The sequence below is a fragment of the Lonchura striata genome, chromosome 2 (genome assembly GCF_046129695.1).
Source record: "Lonchura striata isolate bLonStr1 chromosome 2, bLonStr1.mat, whole genome shotgun sequence".
Lineage (NCBI taxonomy): Eukaryota > Metazoa > Chordata > Aves > Passeriformes > Estrildidae > Lonchura > Lonchura striata.
In genome coordinates, this window is record NC_134604.1 from 52,591,473 (window position 1) to 52,612,054 (window position 20,582).

The following is a 20,582-nucleotide window of genomic DNA, read 5'->3' on the forward strand; positions in this document are numbered from 1 at the left end:
ATTTTTCCTTCCTTTGATAATAAAGTAATGGTGTAGGAGGGCAACATTGAATTCTCCAATTCATTGCTACCTGAAAATCTCTGCAGAATTTCTTCCTCAGCAGTTCTGCATTTCTTCATGGATAGACTTAACATTGTGCAGCACATGACTTAAAGACTTATAAAAGGACTTTGCTAGTTACAGCCTTTCCCATCTGTTCTTGGTCCTGAGATCTGCACTGTGTTCTTTGTGTGCTTTGGAAAATATGCACAGGGACTTTTCAAAATTCTGGGAAAAGAAAAGAAATTAAAATCTTTTGTGTGCCACTTAAAAACCTGACTGTAGTTTGTCATTAATGTGATTTCTCAGCTAAGCAGCATGATTTGGGATAGTTTTCCATAATACATAGATCATGTTCCTTACCACAATTATCTAAAATAAAATTGCATAATATGTTCACCTGTATATTCTTTTAAGAAGACATTTAATTGTTTGCAATGACAATTCCCATTTATTAAGCAGCTTGTATTTTGTTTACATAGCTGCAATGAAAATTTGGAAGGGAATAGAAACAGACCAGTTGGAGAGGAAGATATGGTTTTAATACTTGTTGATAGATGTTTATTTTGTAAGCATTTGAAACTTAATAGTGCATACACACATATATGAAAGTATGTCTTGTCTGTTAAGCAGATAGTTCAGCTGGCAAGAGATGAGATCAGTTGTTGGATAAAATTCTTTTACCAATTAAAATGAATTATTTGCTGCTGTGACCTCTCTAAATACAACTTGGTTGAAGGAAGGCAAAAATAATTCCTAGCAGGAGATAATCAGCACAGATATTAATTTAATAGAATAAGACAGATTGATTTATTCACTAGATATATGCAGGTTAGGCCTCTGAGCTCACATTGTCATTTAAAAACATCTCTGTCCTTCTGTGCCTGTAAAGAATTATGTTTTGAAGGTTATTTTGTATCCAAGGTGATTTCTTTTTCTCCTGCCTCTCTCCCTGTGCCAGTACATGAATGTATGTATAGACATAAAAATATTTATCTATTAAAAACAGTTTTTCAAATATCATTTTACTCTTGGAAGAAGTAAACATATTGGTCTCACATTGTACATTTCAGTATAGTCTGAATATCACAAAGGAAGAGAAAATTCTGATTGAAATTTTACTCTATTTCTTCATGATGGGGGTGTGGGATGGGAGGGGGTGTTGCTACACTCACTAAGAAAAAAAAAAAGTATTAATTTTATAAAAAATTACTTTAAAAGTGCCTTTCTAAGCAGTTTATTAGAAATTAAACATCGTCTGAATATTTTAAGAATGTGTCGCAGTCTATCTTCTGACCTGTCAGCTTTCCCCCCAGCTTTATAAAAGCAGAACATGATGCCATACTGTATGGAATATCCCTTTCGCCACTTGTGCGGGTCAGCTGTCCTGACTGCATCCCTGCCACTTCAGCCTTCTCACTGGCAGGGCATGACAGGTTAAGAAGTCGTTGACTTAATAGAAACACTTCTTAACAACAACTAAAACATCAGTTTGTTATCAACACACTTCTCTTACAAAATCCAAAACTCACTGTACCAGTAAATAGGAAGAAAATTAGCTCTACCCAAATAGCATTAACTATTTTTGTCAATACCTCTGAAAATTTCCAGCTTCTACTTTAAAGGAACTTTAGAGATTGGGTCACGTTGAGGAGGTAATGACATTGTATGGGACAGATACTTGAAATACAATTGTGGAGCTTTGTCTGAGACATTATGTTACACAAAATTTTAATAGTACTATTTTATTCCTTTATGCCTTTGCATTCTGTTAATTATAAAAGCAAGTTCAATTCATACAATAATTATTCTGGCATTAAGGTTTAGAAGGAAAAAAGAAAGCTTTAGAAGTTGTATTCCAAATAGCCTAGGAGAAATATAACACCTTTGCCTCAATGAGAAATGAAACATTATTCAATCCTAGCAGGAATGTGAAAACTGCCCATATTCACTTCAACCTTTTAGAGCCCTTCAACATTTTTTGAGAGAAAATATAATTTTGTGTCTGCATCCTGTTTTCAAAGGTTGAGTTCACAGAATCATGGAATTGTAGATTGGTTGGGTTGGAAGGGAGCATAAAGATCATCTAGTTCCAAACCTTCTGCCATGAGAAGAGTCATCTCCCAGTAGAACAGGTTCCTCAAAGCCCCATCCATCGTGGCCATGAATACTTCCAGGGCTGAGACATGAACAATTTCTCTGGGCAACCTGTTCCATTGTTTCACCACTGTCATTGTGAAAAATTTCATAGTGCTTTAAATGAAAATTAAAAAGGATTACTTTTTTTTTTTTTTTTTAATTTAGGGTAAATATTTTGAAATAGTTTTGACCTTGAAAAATGTTAGAAAAATTAATGGAGGAAATTTTTTTTATAACTTTTTCACCTTTAATAAGCGAAGTGTCTTTTGGCACAAAGTGCAAGGTTGCCAGATGAAGGGAAAGGTAAAGGGAGTGCCCCTTTTGTTGGTTGCATTTTGTAAAATCATTACATCTATGGAGTCTAAGTATGCAGTGCGACCTTTATTCAGCCTCTCTTCTTGAAGGCAACTGAAACATTGCTTTCACATTAAATACATGAATGGCTCGTCTGAAGAATAAGGACTTTGCAGTGTAATTAAGTCAGTCTCATTCTGAAGTGTTTATGCTTTGTTCACAGAGGGAGAAAGTGTTTATGTATTTATTTTTGAAGTCATTACTAATAGAAAGCAAAGTCAATGAAACTTTGAAAAATAAGCTAATTCAGTGAGTTTTATCTTTACAAAGAAAAAAGAATTGCATTTCTTTTCTGAACTGTTTCTTTTACTGTGCATTTGCCAGTGTTCATGTGTGCAGAAGTGTGAGGAATCTACAGTAACAAATGTGGCAGTTTATTTAGGTCCTTTTTTTGCATTAACAGTGGGAAAAAATGCCTAAGGGTAAAAAAGAAAACTGTGAATTAGGTCTTTGTCAAATGGAGTTAGCTATGGAATTCATAAGGAATGCAGGATTTGACAGAAATGTAGAATGGTGAAAACTTTCAGTTTATGGTATCAAAGCTTATTGACAGCACTTGCAAGCACTGGTGCAGAACATGAATTTCTAATTGCTGCTACTGAAAAATGATTTTTACTTATGGCCCTAGTTGAGTTTACTCTATTTCATTGTAAACAAATATGGACCAGGGAAACACAGTGTTTCACCCCATCTATATACTTTCTCCTGGTAGGATGAGTATATCACTTTTCATTTTCTTTAGATATCCTTGGCTATTTGCAAACTTCTTTACAAGCAAACCTTTCAATTCTAGAAGGAAATTCTGGCATAATTAATGCTAATTTTGGGGCACACATATCTCTAATACTGTGGTTTGAGTGTGAGAGAATAATTCACTGCAAAAGATAAAATTATCAACAATGAAATTTTCAAAGGAAAGAGTTCTTGTAAACAGAAACTGTCAGCATGGGTGTTGTGCAATGTGTATCATCCTTGTGCCTAGTGATCATGTGAATGATCATCATGGCAGGAATGATTGAATTATATATTTAATTAGTTATTAAGCCTGTGAAGAATGAACAGCAGATGGAATTACTGATATAAAAGCATAGTTTAAATTGTTGGTTTTCCCTTAGCCATTTGTTCTTTTTGAAAATAGGTCCCATCCTGACATTCAGTGCTACGCCATAATGGCTTTAAAATGTTTATCAGTCTGATTTGAGCATTCACATTTCATAATGCTCTGGCTTTATACTTATCATTAACATGTAGAGTACTTCACAAAGAGACAAGCATTGTAAGCTAAAATTACACAACAATATTTTATACAGTTAAGAACTTTAGGGCAGTATTAGTGTAATCTTGCCTCTTTATATGTAAGTATAGCAAACCACACTTCACTGTTATTATCATATGCCATTGGTTTTTTTAAGGCTGCTATCTCATAAACTGCACAATTTGGCCCTAAAGCAAAAGCAGGAATTCTGTCTTTATGTTTATTAGAGGAAGGAAGCCATTGCTTCCAATATAACTAAAAATTATCAGTTCTCTAGAATTTCAACATGTTATTTTAAAGATAAACTCTTTATTATCCCAATGCATATATATCTGTGTGAGTGTGTGTATATCCATAAGATTTTGTATATGTGTGTACATCCAAATGTCTTTCAGTTATGAAGAGGCAATGGATTTTTGCCATTATTTCCAAAACCAAGACTCTCTCTTAGAAAAAGCAAAAAATAAATGCAATTTTAGTGTAACAGGTTTCCTGGTTCTGCTGCTAAAGATGTTAAGATCCTACTAGAGCAGTCTGAATTAAAAGTTTGCCTTTGGGTTCATGATCAATATGAACAGTCTTCTAGTTGTATTCTGAACTGTAACTTCAGTATTTACTGAAAAACTTGTTTTGGTAATGTTAAAATTTCCTTAAACTGAGGTCTTTTCTGTTTTCACTTTGACATATTCACACTGTTTAATAGGACATAAAAATGTCCTGTGGATCACAGGAGTCATGCTGATAAAATAACAATACTGCCTTATGGTGGCACTATATTTCTTATATAAGTCAATATATAAACAATTGCTGTTTATGTAGTTGCATCCTAGTATATTAGATCATAGCCTCTGGGAAAACTCTCATTAATTTTTGTAGGGATGCAGTAATCTTTATGGTAAATTTTCCCACAAGGGCTGACCAAACCCATGATTTTCATTTCAGAGGTACTAATAGTTTTTGTCTTTAACTATAAATAAGCTATCGTCTAGGATTTTTATTCTTCCATATAAAGCATTTGAAAATTTAGTACAGGTTCAACAATAATAAATATTGATTTCAATCTATGAAAACACATTTGAGTGTGAGAAATCATCACTGTATAATATTTACTTTTAAGAATGTTACACAGGATGGAGGAATACTAGATCATCTGCAAAAGTTTTCCTAGAGCTGGTAAATTAGAAATGCAATATTTAGCCTCTATTTATTCATTTAGTTAGTTAGTTAGTTGCTTGCAGCTACCCTGTTGTTTTTCTCTATGATTTCCTCATAAATTGGTTGAATGATTTTATGCCTTTATGCATCCTTTAGGGACCTTGCTCTGTAGTTCTAAACAATGAGACACTTACACCAAATTTTTTTTTGCTAAATGTGTCTCAATAGTAGCTATAATATAATGTAATTTTCTGAAAGATTGTGAAATGTCAGTCTTGGTGATAGTATTAAGATCAGGCACAAGAGGAGTTCACTATGATATTAAATCTAATCCAAAGTGACCTGCGTGGAGATTGTGATGGATATAGCTTTAAACTGTTGTAAACCATGACCTGAGTTGCATATTCCAGGAATTGCTATCAGGAACCACAAAAACCAGTGGAGAAAAAACTCTTACACAGCAGAGACACTGCCTGAGCTGTCTTTGGTGCCCCATAACTTCACACAAAACACCACCTCTCCTATACTGCCTTCATTGCAACTGGTGGAGCCCAAAAGTCATGGACTAAAGGAAAAGAGTGGATTTTTTTTTTTTTAGATATTTGTGGAAATCTTATGGTCATTTAATGGATATTTTACACAGATGATACATAGACTAAGGGAATCTGTGTTGAATTGTTTTGAATAGTGTGGTATCAGAGCATGATGTATACACTATAGTCTCAGGGTGGGAATTTGTCCTGGTTTTGACTGGGATAAAGTTAATTTTTTTCACAGTAGCTGGTATTATGCTGTGTTTGAGACTTAGGGCGAGAACAATGCTGCTAAGCACTGCTGATGCAGAGTTAAAGCATTTTCCACTTCTCATAACATCTCAATAGTTCAGAGGCTGGGGGTACACGAGGAGTGGTGAAGGAACCCAGCTGGGACTGCTGACCCCAGCTGACCAAAATGGTATCCCATAACCTATGGTGTCATGCTTAGCAATAAAAGCTGAATGAAGAAGACAGGAAAAATTTGAGTGATGGCATTTCACTTCCTAAATCACCACTACATGTAGTGGAGCACTTCCTTCTTGGAGATGGCTAAACACCTACCTGCCCATAGGAAGTGGTGATTCAATACCTTTTTTTGTGTTGCTTGGATGTGTGGGTTTTGCTCTACCTACTAAACTGTCTATCTCACAATCCATGAGTCTTGTCACATCTACTCTCCCGATTCTCTTCCCCATCCCACTGTGATTGGAGTGAGCAAGCGACTGTGTGGTTTAGTTGCTGGATAGGGTTAAACCATTACATCATTTGAACTCACTCACATGCTTTTGGTTTTAGTCTGTTTTGTCATATTCTTGTACCCCATCTTTCATTTGCAGTTATTTATGAGAATGGTCAGGTATTTGGTTTAGGGGCTCTGGTTCCAAGTCTGATCTTGCTCCTTGTCGTCAGAGTGGTCCATCTGTGTATCAGAAAGTTTCTTATGTGAATCTGAGGCCAGATGTGGATCTCTATCTGCATTTTATAAAATCCTTAGGAGGGTATTGATCTCTGTGCAGAAAAAATACACTGAGACTAATGAAGAATGATAGTGCAGGTTTTTTTAAACAAGGAACTAGAAAACATCAAGAAAATTGAACAGGTTTTTTTAAACTAGGAACTCGAAAACATCAACATAATGAATCACACCTACTGTACAGCCTCCTTTTTGAAGCGTTCTCTACAGAATGCCTAAATGGTCTTTGAAATATAATGAATTAGGAGTACATTTCAGACTTGTAAAAGCAGGAATATGATCCATGAATCATTTTACTCCTAAGAAAAAAACATTGCAATCATGTTCCTTAATTTTTAAACATAGATTATTTATTTATTTTACATGAATCAAACCATATGCCAATATCTTTGTCTCTGGGTAGATTTATTCTTTTAAAAAAGTCCCTAATTGGAGATACAGAGCAGGTGCAAAAGGCATTCTAAGTTAAATAGCTCAAGAGTAACAGTTACCAAGCCATTACATGGAGCAAACTATTGGAAAGCTAACAGGGCAGTTGCAAGCAAGAAACAGTAGTGATTGGATTTCTGTGATGAGAAAGTTGAAAATACTCATGACAAAGTACTTGAAAAATAACATGATAGGTACTATTTTAAAGGGTAAAGGGTGTGTGGAATATGAGTGTTGACTGAGTTCTTCTGTGAAGGAAAGCTTCAAAAAATATTTTCTTCACCTTAATCTCCACAGATATTATTGAGCTAGGCAATAGTACATAAAATGTACTAATCATATTTATGGATTTTCTGATTTAATGGGATCAGGTTTTCTTAAAAAAAAAAAATCTTAAAAGCAATATGCCAGCGTAATTATTGAATATGAATATAACAATATTAAAGTCTACAGATGTTCTGACAAATATCAGCAGGCACTAGGGAAAAATAAAGATAGACCTATGTAGCAAAATTCCTTCAAATAAAACTTAGTTAAAATATCAGACTTAGATCCTGACTTTCTTGAAGAGAACTGAATTTTGTCAAAATTACTCTACCACCCAGCCATCTGCTGTCCCTTAATCAACTTTGTGGCCTTTTGTTGAACTTTCTCAAGTAAACAAAAAAAACCAAAACCCAATCAAATAAACAGCAAAAAAAGGGAATATTGTTTCAGTGCTTGATAATAGCAGGTGCCACCAGCCCTGTCCTCTGCTCCTAGGAGAGGTCCAAGCTTGAAATAGGATTCCAAGTATTAATAATTAATAATGACTTCTGATCTAAAACTGATTGCTTATTGACAGGTTTGGAGAATGATGAAGTAGTTTTACAGATATTAAAAGTCACTCAGATAAATGGGAATCTTCAAAAAAATGTTCTTGATAAAGCTGGAAATATTACAAAGTCTGTATTATTCCCTTGTTACAGCTGTAATTTTTAACCCATCTGTGTAGCATAATATAGGGAAAAATCAGATCAGGAAAAATGTAACTGAAAATAGAAAAAGGTACTTGCTTGCTTTCTTATTGACTTGCTTCAAATATTCTGAAATTTTTGGGGAGATGATCAGCTAGAAAACCATAGAATTTTACATTGTGTTGAAATGTTTTTCAATATTTTTCAAGATTTTTTTTATGCACTCCCATTAAAATGACATTATTGGGCACACTTATTTCAGATAAGTTATGAATAATTATAGAAACTCATGAAATAATTTTAAGTGTTAAATGCACAAACTTCTTACGAAAAACACCAAAAGTGCACCTGTTATTGTAAGCTATCCTCTTATAAATTTATTTTTATACAAGTAATGGATATTTTTTTGTACCTTGTAAGCTTTAATAATTGAACATATTTATTATCTTTAATTATTTACTACAGAAATTTTAAACAGGGACCACTTTTAATTATAATACATGTGGAAAAGAATCATCCTTTCTTGTTAAGAGTCTTTGTTGGAGTTATTTATAAATACATATGAACATTTACATGTATTAAAAGGGAGACTGCAATGAGTTTGCTTACGATATACAAAGAAAAAAAAAACATTATTTATTTGGAGATTATAAAAACACCTGAACATATTATTCCAGCATTTTATTAAATAGAGAAATGATACAGACATCCATTATTAAAATTCTGAGAACTAGTCCATTCTCACTTCCACAACTATGGAACAACAAGCTGGTATGAAGGAACACAAATACTTATTTTGCCTGCTTATATTTTTAAAAATATTTACCATTCATTTTATTATCCAACATTACTGCTGCAAAGAACAGAATTAATGGTATTTTTATTTACAATATATATTCCTCTATACTTATCACAAATACTGGTAGTGTTGTTTATTTGGGTTAGATAGTTACATTCAGTACAGTTATTACTGTTTTTTTTTGTCTAAATTACTACGTCAGTCTATCTAGTGTCTTAATAACATGCTTTTTAACAGTTAATTTTTTATGTGAATATTAATGGGAAATGTTCCTATTTTAATAATGAAACTAGTGACACTCAATTACTAGTGACTAAGCAATAGCAGTTCATAATTTTATCTGTGAAGCAGTAATTTGTCTAGCTACAGCCCATCAGTCTGAAAGCAACAAATTTAATCAGATAAACAACCTAACTACTCACAGCAACTTCTCCTGTGATTCGACTTCATTTGATAAGCCAAATGGACAAGTTTCCCTTGAGTTAGATGTATAGCTGGTAGATAGAGGAAGACGGAGATCTTGGGAGCATCCAGCTAGAAATTATATTCCCATACATTCAAAATGTACTGCTTCTTCCTAAGTAATTGGTGCTTCTATTCAGAGGAGAAGTAATGGCTCATTGCAATTTTTCAAACTTGCTTCATATTTCTAAAATAGTCTCAAATTTCACAACTTTAAGTTCCATACAACAAGATCACAAGAAAATTTTTTCACTTGTATGTGTGAAGGAAGCTTTAGCAAAATCAGGACTTAATGCACTTGAAAACATTTGGATAAAAATTTACTAGTAAGTGTTGACTTGTGATCATGATGAGAGAAGAAGCAGAAGTCTCCTTTAAGACAAACTGACAATTATTTCTGTCAAGGCAATAATTCTACTCATTATAAAAGGTAGCATCATAGATGAAAGCTTTTATATCATGTTATGTACAGCACAAACTGAGAATTTTTGTCTTTGTACTTGCCTGAAACTTTTGCTGCAGCAGGACAAACTAAGAGTCTCTTTCTACAATTTTTTTTTTTTTGGTGCAGCTGCTCATAATGTGTAAAAAACATACTGTGAAGAAGAATGTAAGTCATCTATTGATACATCCTATGGAGCAATCTCTTTGTAGGTGCAAAGGTACTTGAATCTACAGATATTTTCTCAGAGGAGTGTTTCATCCTACATGACTAGTACTCTTCAGAGAACCTGCCTGTGTGACCTCCGTGATCCACTCTTTTGCCCTGGGTTTTCTCCAACAATCACCTTCTAGTATTTTTCCATGATGAGGACAGAATTAAGATCAGTAAACATAACACAGAATCCAGGAACAGGAATGTTGAGCGCATGGTGTATGAAGGAGGAAAACGCCTTTATTGTGTATAAAGACAAAGCTTAAATGTTCTTCAATCCAGTGACACTGATGTTAATTGACAGTCTGTATGTCAGAACTACAAGAGCCTGTTCTTCAAAAGAAAGTGCCTGTGTTCAGGCCTAGATTTGTATGCACAAGTGAACAGGCACATAGAAAGACATATAAAAAGGACAATCAACACCCTTTTTAGTACAGAGCTAGCTGTTGGACTTCTGGACTTCAATAGGAACGCATAGAACTTAGATAAGGTGTTTGCATGCCTAACAGCAAAAAAAATGAATTTTACAAGAAGAACCTGGACGGATGTCTTTAATTATATTTCTAATCTAATTGGAGAACCACTGAAGTTTGAAGGCATCTCTGGAGATCATCTAGTCCAGTGCCTAAGCTCAGAGCAATGGCAACTGGAGCAGATTGCCCAGGACCATGTCCACTCAAGGTTTAAATATCCCCAAGGGCATAGGTAACTACTTTGACAATCTGCTCCAGTGTTTGAACATTGTTACAGTAAAAAAACAAAACAAAACAAATTATTGTGTTCACATGGAATTCTGTGGGCATTTTTTTCTCCAGCCTGAACAGTCTCAGCTCTCTCAGCCTTTCCTCACTCCTCACATTATAAGTGCTTCAGTCCCTTAATCAATATCATGGCCCTTTGCTGGACCTGTTCAAACAGCTCTATATATCTTTTACCCCTAACCACAGAACTGACTTATATAATAAGTAATTTTTATTGGACAAAATGTAGGCAGAATGGAGAGCAGAATGTTTCTTGAAGGACCTTGGCAGAAGTATATCTGTACTTACATATCCAATCTAATAATGCAGGGGAAAAGATGGACTAATGAAATAGGAAGCACTAGACTTCTGAGTTACTGAGACTCTGAATCAGGAGACCAGAGGGGAAGCAGTTTATAAATGCAGACACATTATCTAATGAGTAAAACCTTTAAGATAAAAAGAGGGGAAAAAACCTCAAGAAGATGTCAAATCATTGAGTGGGTTATGAGCAAAAATCCACTTAGTAGATTGGTACTGTAGGCCCTGAAAGGTTGTAGGTAGTCTGGAAATAAATATATATGAACTCTGAGAATCATAGAATACAGGTGTTTCCAAGATATGCAGTGGATGAGCAAATAACTCCTAACATCTCTGCTAGATTAATTTCTCCCTTCCATGTTTTGATTTTGATGTTAAAATTCATTGAGATTCATATTGTGAATATGATGGTCCAAGTTTATTAATGAATTATTTGTTTTAGAACATCTTCACACCATGCAGAGATTTACCGTTGTGCCTTTAGTTACTGAGACTCACTTATCAAAGAAAGAACCAGATGTTCTGTGCAGATAAATTATGTCTCCCAACAGTGAAAACTTATAGGTTTATCAGGTAATATAGTGCTCTAAGTGGAATATATCTTAGCTAACTGCAGGTATTTGAAAGTTGGATGTCTGCACTAGTAAGCCAAGTTTATAGTTATGGTAGAAGAAAGAATACTTCCAAGCACTTCCAACTGATATGTCTTGGGTACCTGTTTTGGGGTGAGATGAATTATTCTCATGTTATGCCTGACTTTCTGTTGACTATGATAAAAGGTGAAAACCTTGAAAAAGTTAGATATCTAACTTTTAAACATCTCAGAGTAGATGTGTTATTTTATTTAAGTGCAGAGGACAAGAATGAGGAGCCCTCCTCCTCCAGTATAAACTCTCTATGCTGAAACAGAGCTTTATTAGATCAGAAAATGTGAGATTTGTCCAAAATTTTAGATTAACAATTAGACAATATGCCACGGAAGAATTACTTTTCTTTAGTCCATTCCCTCAAGAAAACTTGACAGAACCTGAAAACACAGGAAAAAAAGATTTCCTAACAATTACCAGTTTTATGCCTATATTACCAGGACAGCTATAAAAAATGGGAATAATGCTGCTTTTTCTAGACAGCAACAGCCTTTGACAGGCTTCAAAAGGACAGTGATTTCTCCAAAATTCAGAATAGCTTCAGGAGAAATAAGGTGCCTAAAATGTTGACAATCATATTTCTTAAAGTTACCAACCTGATGGCATTGTGTAATTCTCTTGCTATCACTGCCTCTAAATGTGTTTGGAATACAGAAGAAAGATCTGTAAAACTGGAATTGTGTCTTTTGGGTTGGCTAATCTTGAAAATGCTTCAATCATTCTCTATGCAGCATATAAATACATTTAGATGCAGCAATAAAGATATCTAAGTCTTTTCCTCTTCTATTCTTTTGACATTACTTTCATACCAATTAATATCCAGTCTTTTAAAAATATGTGTCTTAGTTTTCTCTCTCTTTATTAAAGCAAAGAACTGCCCAACTGTGGTGTTTTTTGAGCCTTCTACTTTTTTTTTTTTTTTGCAAGGAAAACAAAAAATAGTGTAATTTATCTAGTTTAATTGAGAAAGACATTAGAGGAAACTCATACCTTTCATAGTTGGAGGTCAAATGACCTACCACGCTTTCTAAAACTTTGTGGAGTATAATTCTTTTAATTTCTTTGGAGTTTGAGTTATTAATGTATAGCAAATATGTTTGCTAATTTAGTGAAGAGTTTGCCTTTGTTCATTCTTCATTTTGCTTACATTTATATTTTTATGCAAGGTACAAGTAGGAGAATCATGGTCAATGAGGCTTGAAAACTTGTTGCTATACAACATTATTGTAAATTTGCTGCATATTTCATCCACTTATACCCAGGAAACTACTATTTCTTTATACCTCACCCTTGACAAGGAAGAAAAACCCCAAATTTCCAACAAAATAACCAAGCAAACAAAAAAGAAAAAATCCAAACAAGTTATCTCATAAATGAATGTGAAAAACTCAGCAACAGCAGATTCATGAAGCACTGGAACAATGAAACTCATCTAGAAGTTAGTAATATCATGAAGAAAGGTACAGTGTCCTTGGCATACTTGAGAAATTATATATTTGTGTGACCAGAAAAACAAAGTGATATTTCAACTCCTTGAAAGAAAAAACAGGAACACCAGACAAATTCCTATCAAAAATATGTAAGCAAAGAGAAAACTGGATGTAAGAATTTATACAAAATAAATACAAAAATAAAATCCTGAAAAATATTATGATGGATAATGAAGAAACTGGACAATCAACTGCAAACAGAAATATTAGTAAGTGGGAGCAGGCATAGGTGCATCTGTATTACAAGGAAAACATTAGCTGAACAAATACTAGCATGCATGCGCAAAGGTACAACTTTGTTAAGTCTCCTCTTTTAATCCTAAATTAAGATAACCGTGAAGACCTGGACAACAGGTGCTGCTGCATATAACAGTTCAAGAATTTTTCTTAAAAAAGGAGAAACATTTTATCACAGAGGAAGAAGTTGATAAATAATGTGGAGTCTTAAAGGTTGTAACACTGTAATAACAGGACCTTGAGACCTGAAAGACTGCTGACAAACATAATCTATACGGACACCAAAAGAAAGCATTCCCTTTCAATATCAACTCACCACCAAAATGATGCTTATATAAGTTCCCTAGTATTTTAACAAAACAAAATGTTGAGCATTCCCACTGAAAGAGTCTCAGGTCACAAACTTAATTTATTTTTGCATAAGAACCAGCTGATTTCATGCAAAGCTGCAGCATAGTCAAAGATGAAGAAACAATATACAGATGAAAATAAAACAAAATAAAAAGAAAGGCATAATAACTACATAGAAAGGTTTAATTATCTTTTTTTGGTGATGAAGAAGCTCGTTTCTCAACAAAGGAGAAAATTTCATCCTAAATGGAATTCTCTATTGCAGGGGATTGTAGAGATTTGTCAAGAAATTTCAAAAGTGGTGTATTTGTTATTTCAAACTAACACCCTTGTTATGTCTATAAGAATTAAAAGCCCTAACAATAGCTGTTTTGTACTGCATTGTAGAGCTTTTGTTACATATATATAAACTAGTTTGGGTTATACGTTATATTTCAATTTAAATTAATGTTCAAGTAATTCAGAATTTCCTTAAAATTTAAGATTTTTTTGATCACTATCTAACACTGAACCTGTTTAACAAAATCTAAACATATATGTCTAACAAAGCCAAAAATATATTTTATTATAATTAATTAATTTAATTCTGCAATTCTTGATAAATTTAAATTTGTGTAGAAGATAGAAAGCAATGTCTCAACTGGCAGTTAAAAAACAAACTTGTGCTCCATATACTATCTATAAACATTGGTTTACTTTAATTGTAACAGCAAAAAAAGAGAATTTTCTGACAGGTTAAATGTCCAACACTGGCCTTTAATACAGAATGAACTATTCTCAAGTGAGTAATAAAATACAGTGTTATAAACAACGCATTATTACCTACGTCTTCTCCTGCATGTCCTATAACTTGTACTCATCTTAATAGCTATTCAGTCAGACTTGTGTTTCTGAAGGAATCATTACAGTTCTCACAGTGTAATACTTTAGTCCTCCACAAATCCTGTAGGACAATGTTACATGTGATTTAGTCTTACAGGATTACTTCACAGTCATCTAGAAATCCCTTTAATCCATCAGAAAATCCTCAGTATTGTTTTGTAAAGGCACAAAGGGACATAGATCTGACCAAGCCTGCTTCTTTCATAATGAAATTCCTTCATGATGTAAGAATCATGTCCACAATACATGCAATATTGGTGGCATTTTCCATTTCATTTTAATAAAAAGGTCTTCATTTAAATAAAGTCTTTTGGTCTTATAGCTTGAATTCAAGTATGAAGCATATGTAAAATTTTACATTAGCTCAGTTTATTGGACAATTTAAGGTAAATTGCTGCGTGTAAGATTCTAAAAAAATAATTCATTTGTCAAGTTGTTGTAACTGCAGTAAGACTCAAGGTTAAATAAAAGTGATCCCTCCAATATCGCTCCAGAATCATCCCCAGATTGAACCCCAACCTAGATTTCCAAGTAAATACCATTCATGAAAATACTTAATATATTCAGCTACCATCAGTGTCTAACAGACAAAACTTATCTACAGAATGAGTCTTGGAAACATGGAAACATGGCAACAATATATATGTACTATATATGTGTATATATATATATATGAACACAGTAAGAGATTGGCAATTTGTCAAGAGGAAGATTCATTCATATAATTAGTTGCATTTTTAAATTTACCTCTGGAAAGATTTGGTAGAGGTTTAGACACTCTCTATATACAAAGTATATGAACATATATTTTCATTTTTGGGAAGTGTCCAAGTGTGAAAGGATGTAGTTTATAAAACCTATATGGAGTTTTGACTGTTGAAGGATTTGAAGAACAAGAGGAGTTTTTATAGGTATAACTGCAGGAAAAGGAAAACAAAGCAAAATGCCAGCTGTGAATTGGACAGACAACCCAGTGACAAAGACAATAAAAAACCTGAATTGCTCAATGTCTTCTTCAAGTCACTCTTTATTGATAGACCTGCCTCCCACAGTCCTAGGTACTTAAGTCTCAAGGACAAGTCTGGAGCCAGAAGAACTTATTTCTCCTTGAAGTAAAGTAAGGAAGACTTAGAGGTGGAAGAAGACCAAGTCATGGAACATTTATCCAAACTGTGGGGAAGTTCACAGATCTTTAGAATGTACACCAACAAGTGCAGAAGAAACCAACCAAATTTTTTATTATCTGATGATATTTGAAAGAATGCGAAGGTCAGGATTGATTCCTGAAAGCTGGAAGATGGCAAATAGCACATTTCCATACAAGAAACACAAAAAGGAAGAACAAGGGGACTGCAGGACTGACAGCTTCAGCTCAGCTATGGGAAAGTAATGGCATCAGTAATCCAGTAATCCTGTAAACCATTTCCAGACACATGAAAGACAAGAAAGTGATTTGGAGAAGTCAGCATGGATTCAGCAGAGAGAAATTATGTGTGACTAACCTGATAGCCTTTTTATGATGAGATGACTGCCTAGGTAGGTGAGAAGAGAGTCATAAATGTTGTTTATTCAGACTTCATGGAAATATTTTACACTGTCCCCCCTGCTGTCTTCATTGATGAAGTGATGAAATACAGATGAGTTGTGCTTGCGGAATCATAAAGCTTTCAGTTCCTTGTTGAGCTGTAATTGTTCAGCATTACTTGAATTGGGAAAATTTGTTAAATTTCCACTCCTTTAGATCTACTTTTTTAATCCTTTTAGTGATGTTTCTGCCACAAGTTTTTCCCAAACCTTGACCATGGATGAAATAATTTTTTAAGAATAGAGATTAAAAAAAAAAAAAAACAACAAAATTTTAATGTCACTTTCTACACTGTAGAAGGATCCATACTGCTCTAGAACATAATTTTTTTAGGTCTTCAGAAAGCATGAAGCTATGAACATTATACATTTTAATGAGTCCAATGTACAATGAAGCCAGGCAGGAGGGAATAAAACTAAGTCTGTTGCTTCTTCTGTATGACTCAGACAATTTTCTTTTCCACTTCAAGCTACAGTTATGCTAAACATCCTGAACCATGGCCTTCAGGAAGAGTAAGCCCTCACTTTTTCTTAGAATTCATAGGTTTCCAGCATGGTTTGATGCCCAGCTCATTGACCTTCCCTCGGAGCTGCATCAAGAAGGACATTGCTAACCTCAGTATTTCTCCATCCCTCAGACTGTCTTGGTTGTTGTTTTGTTTGATTTCTTTTTCCCCCAAAGCTTTTTAAATTAAAAAACTTATTGCTTCCTTAAGAGAAAACCATTTTTTTAATGAGAGCTGTCCAAGCTTCCTACACATTTACAGCAAAGTGTCTTCCTCTCCATGTCAAATCTCTCAAAGAGTAACTATTATGATCTGGTGTGCTGATCTCTCTCAACAGGTATCACTTTGACTGCTTTACTACACATCTCAAACCTCACCAGCTTTTTTCTCTGCTCCCCTGACACCTTTAAACATATCAGGACCAATCCTAGTTTTCTAAATTTCAGACTTTTGCTGACTGGACAGAATTCATGTCTGTCTTTTCAAGTACCCTAGGACATGTTTGAAGATATATCTTCTGTGTAGAAAACTTTCTGCATAAATGGCTGCCCAGAAGCTTTCAGGTTTCCTCTGTGTTGAGTCATTGTGTTTCAGTGTCAGACACTGAAAAAATAATGTTAATGGCTTGAACATTTTTGAGGACTTTTGCCCACTATGGCAAATAAACAAGGCTGAGGGAGAAGAGTGTGTCAAAAAAGAAAGTCAAACTCAGCATTTGTCCTGAAAATCAGCATTGGAGGTGCTTGGGGTGGGGGAGGCTGTAATTCAAAGGCTTATCTACTGAGGCCAAGACTTCAACACTCGCCCCACAACAAAATGGGGAGGAGGAGGGGTTTTGGGTGTGCGGCATAACCTCTGGTCAAAAGGCGTGAACATTCACCCTCCCTTGCACAAACTTGCTGAATTGCAATCCCTCCACCCCAGGAAGACCACACCACAGGACATTCACATGAGGGCAGCTGAGGGGGTGTCATCATCCATCAAAGATCCCCAAAGTGCTCCCCAGATTCATTGCTGAGGCCCTGCAGCAGAGCACTGCACGTGATTCAAAAAGATGCAACAGATCAGAGTCTGCTGCAAGAGATTGTGTCAACTTGCCCCCCCACCTGGCCCAAATGTATTGATCCATAGAACCCGATGTGTTCAAGAACCCTCACCACCCAGAATAACAGAAGAGGATCAACAGGCTACTATCAACATCCAGGGAATGGTGATATTTTCTATTTAATCTGTCTCTGTCACTCTCTTTCCACCCCAGCACCTCTTTTTCTATTTATTTCTAACTCCCATTCTCCTTCAAATTTACTGTTAAATAAAATCAATACTATTGACTTTGGCATATGGTCTCATTTGTTCCTTAAGTCAGGCAGACACATCTTTCTAATAATTTTAATAACTGGATCTTAACTTTTGGTAAATACACTGTCTTCTCAGAACTTAAAATGGAAAGTGAGAATCTTCTGTTTCTAGTTTTGTGAGGTTTTCCAATTTTATTTTTTTTATCAAAATGACTATTTTGGACAATTGAAACATAAGAGTCTACTGAGTTACTTAAACATAGATATAAAATACTAATATTTAAGGATTTTGGTCTGGCATCCAGATGCTATTTCTAGGAGAACATGGTCTTTCTCAGCTCTTTGTCATACTTTCAAGTCCATGAAAATAATTTGTTTATGCTAAGGAATTTAGATAGATATCTGATAAAGAGAACTTGGCATGTTATCATGAATGAAAACAATATTCAGAGTTTAATTACCTTAAAACTAAGATATATCTTAAATGTTTATCATTAAAACATGGACAGTTTTAATTTCTTTCTTAATATTTAAAAGCAGATTTGTGCTTGGATTAAAATTGAATTCTTAAACTTTTAATAAAAGCTTCTTCTAAAACCATTTAAAGTATGGCAAGACTCCAAAATTACTTCAACTTTGAATCAGGTCATAAATTGTATTGTCCATATATCTTTGACCATTTTTTCTACTGTCTGTCAACCTTTCAGTCTGTAAGAAAATAAGTTTTTACTGTTCTCAGTGATGTTAATTCCAACCAATTTTATGTTCCACACAATACATGCAAATTTTCCTGAAGAGATGCAAAGAGGTAGCAGGCATTCATGACAGTTGACACTATCTCTGAAAGCCATATTGATTAATAAGAGAGTCAAATAAGGATTTATTACATTTAATATAAAATAAAATCTAAAAAAAAACCCCACTTCTTGAAGTTAAATGTAACATTTCATACAAGCATTTAGTATAAGCAGAAATTACTTTATCTTCATGAAAACTTAAAGGTTTTTTTCTTCCTATTAGCATTTCAATTAAAAGCATTTCTACTAATTTCTTTTTTAATGTAAGTATATAAATAGCAATAGCCCTTAAGTACTGCTTTTTTCCTACAGCAAAAATAAAATATTTTTGCATTAAAGCTATAATAAAATTTCTACATAAGAGTAGTGTAAACAGTAAACCAATAAAATTTCTTGTTTCAGTTCAGTAAATATATATTGATTTTCATACTGATTCATATTTGTGCCCAGGATGGTTCTCAGCATTTTTTACTGATGCTCACTTTGAGTAGAAAATCATGCATAAAACGTAACTTTTCCAGACAACTTTTTTTAGGCTAGCAGTGTCATATCTTTTGAAATTGTGTGGTTCTACCAAAACCAGAGAAATTAATGTAGATTCATAGAATGATAGTATTTTAAAAAAATAGAGATAGATATTTGGCAGAGATATTGGAGAAATTGAGATATTTTGAACTGAACTATTTTGTGCAGAAGAAATAATTTAAAATGTCTGTATGTTCAATCATCCCCAGCCATTTTTGTTATTTTGGTTTTTTGTTTGTTTTTTTTTTTTTAATCTAAGGCAAAGGTGTCTAAATTTTAGAACAGTTTGCAGGGAAATCCTGTGCTTTTATTCATGTAATAATAAATATATAAATAAAATAAGCTTTGTCCTTTATTCAACAAAACCAAGTAAAAAACTAGTAGTATTGAAAAAGCTTATGATTCTTTAAACAAAATTAAACCAACTACCTTTCCACTCAGTAATAGACAATATTAATACTAGGCAAAAAACCAAGACAGGAGTAAGTATGCTGAAAATGTTCTTGCTATTCAAAGAGCACTTAAAACAGTCTTAATTGTGATTATAGCTTATTTTCAAGCATTGCTTGCAAATAAAACGCTATCAGTGCTTCTTCCAGTCATCAGAGAAAGAGAGGAAGAGATCTACTCATTCTGGTTTAATCCTAGATGAGTTAGGAGATCAACACTGCAATTACACAAAATTACTAATCAAAATCTCATGTCAAGCTACCTCTTTAAAATTAATAGAATACTTTTTTTTTTATGAGAGAGAGCTTTATCAGTGTGCAGGTGACTGTGTACTGGCACAGATTGTCCAGAGAGATTCTGGAAACTTCTTCACTGGAGATATTCAAGAATCATCTAGACACAATCGTATGCCTTGTGGTCTAGAATGAACTTGCTGTGGGTCTCATGGAAAGTAGCAAATATGACTACACACTCAGCTGGTCTTGCTCTATGACAACCAAATTCCTGTGCTGTGACATGCCAATGGCATAGGATCATATGTACCATCATACTTTTTATCCTAAAAAATATGAGCTGAAGAGCAAGTGAGCCCTGCATTAAACTAAATATATTTAGCATAATTGTCCTGGAATTATCTGGTCTAAATTATTCTGTCTTTTTTATGTTTTACAAAACCTGTCTTCTTGGTTTCATATACTCAACCAAAAATTCAGAAAAGTTTTGTTTCTTTGTGGGGAGGAAAGAGACAGAGAGGGAAGATCTGGTGTCCCTCATATTTCTGTCAAAAATATATGTAAACACCAAAGGGTTGACTTTGAAAGAAATAACTCCTTCTCAAATTATAGAATCATGGAACAAATTATTTTATAAAATCTTTAGGTATATAAAAATTGTAATGCATTTGCATTCAACATTCACCAAAACACACACACACACACACAAACACACAAGAAAAAAGAAAAAAAAAAAAAAAAAGCCCCATGCAGGCACATTAGGACACTG

The 20,582-nt window shown here is 34.0% G+C and overlaps 1 long non-coding RNA gene across 1 annotated transcript in view; it reads right to left on the minus strand.

Annotated features, from left to right (window-relative positions):
* Window positions 1-9,211, minus strand: part of LOC116183654 (uncharacterized) — a 123,471-nt gene extending 114,260 nt beyond the window's left edge. The window contains exon 1 of the long non-coding RNA XR_004148320.1: window positions 9,058-9,211. This is a non-coding gene — a long non-coding RNA (uncharacterized LOC116183654). The remainder of the gene's footprint in view (window positions 1-9,057) is intronic.
* Window positions 9,212-20,582: the final 11,371 nt, after the last annotated feature.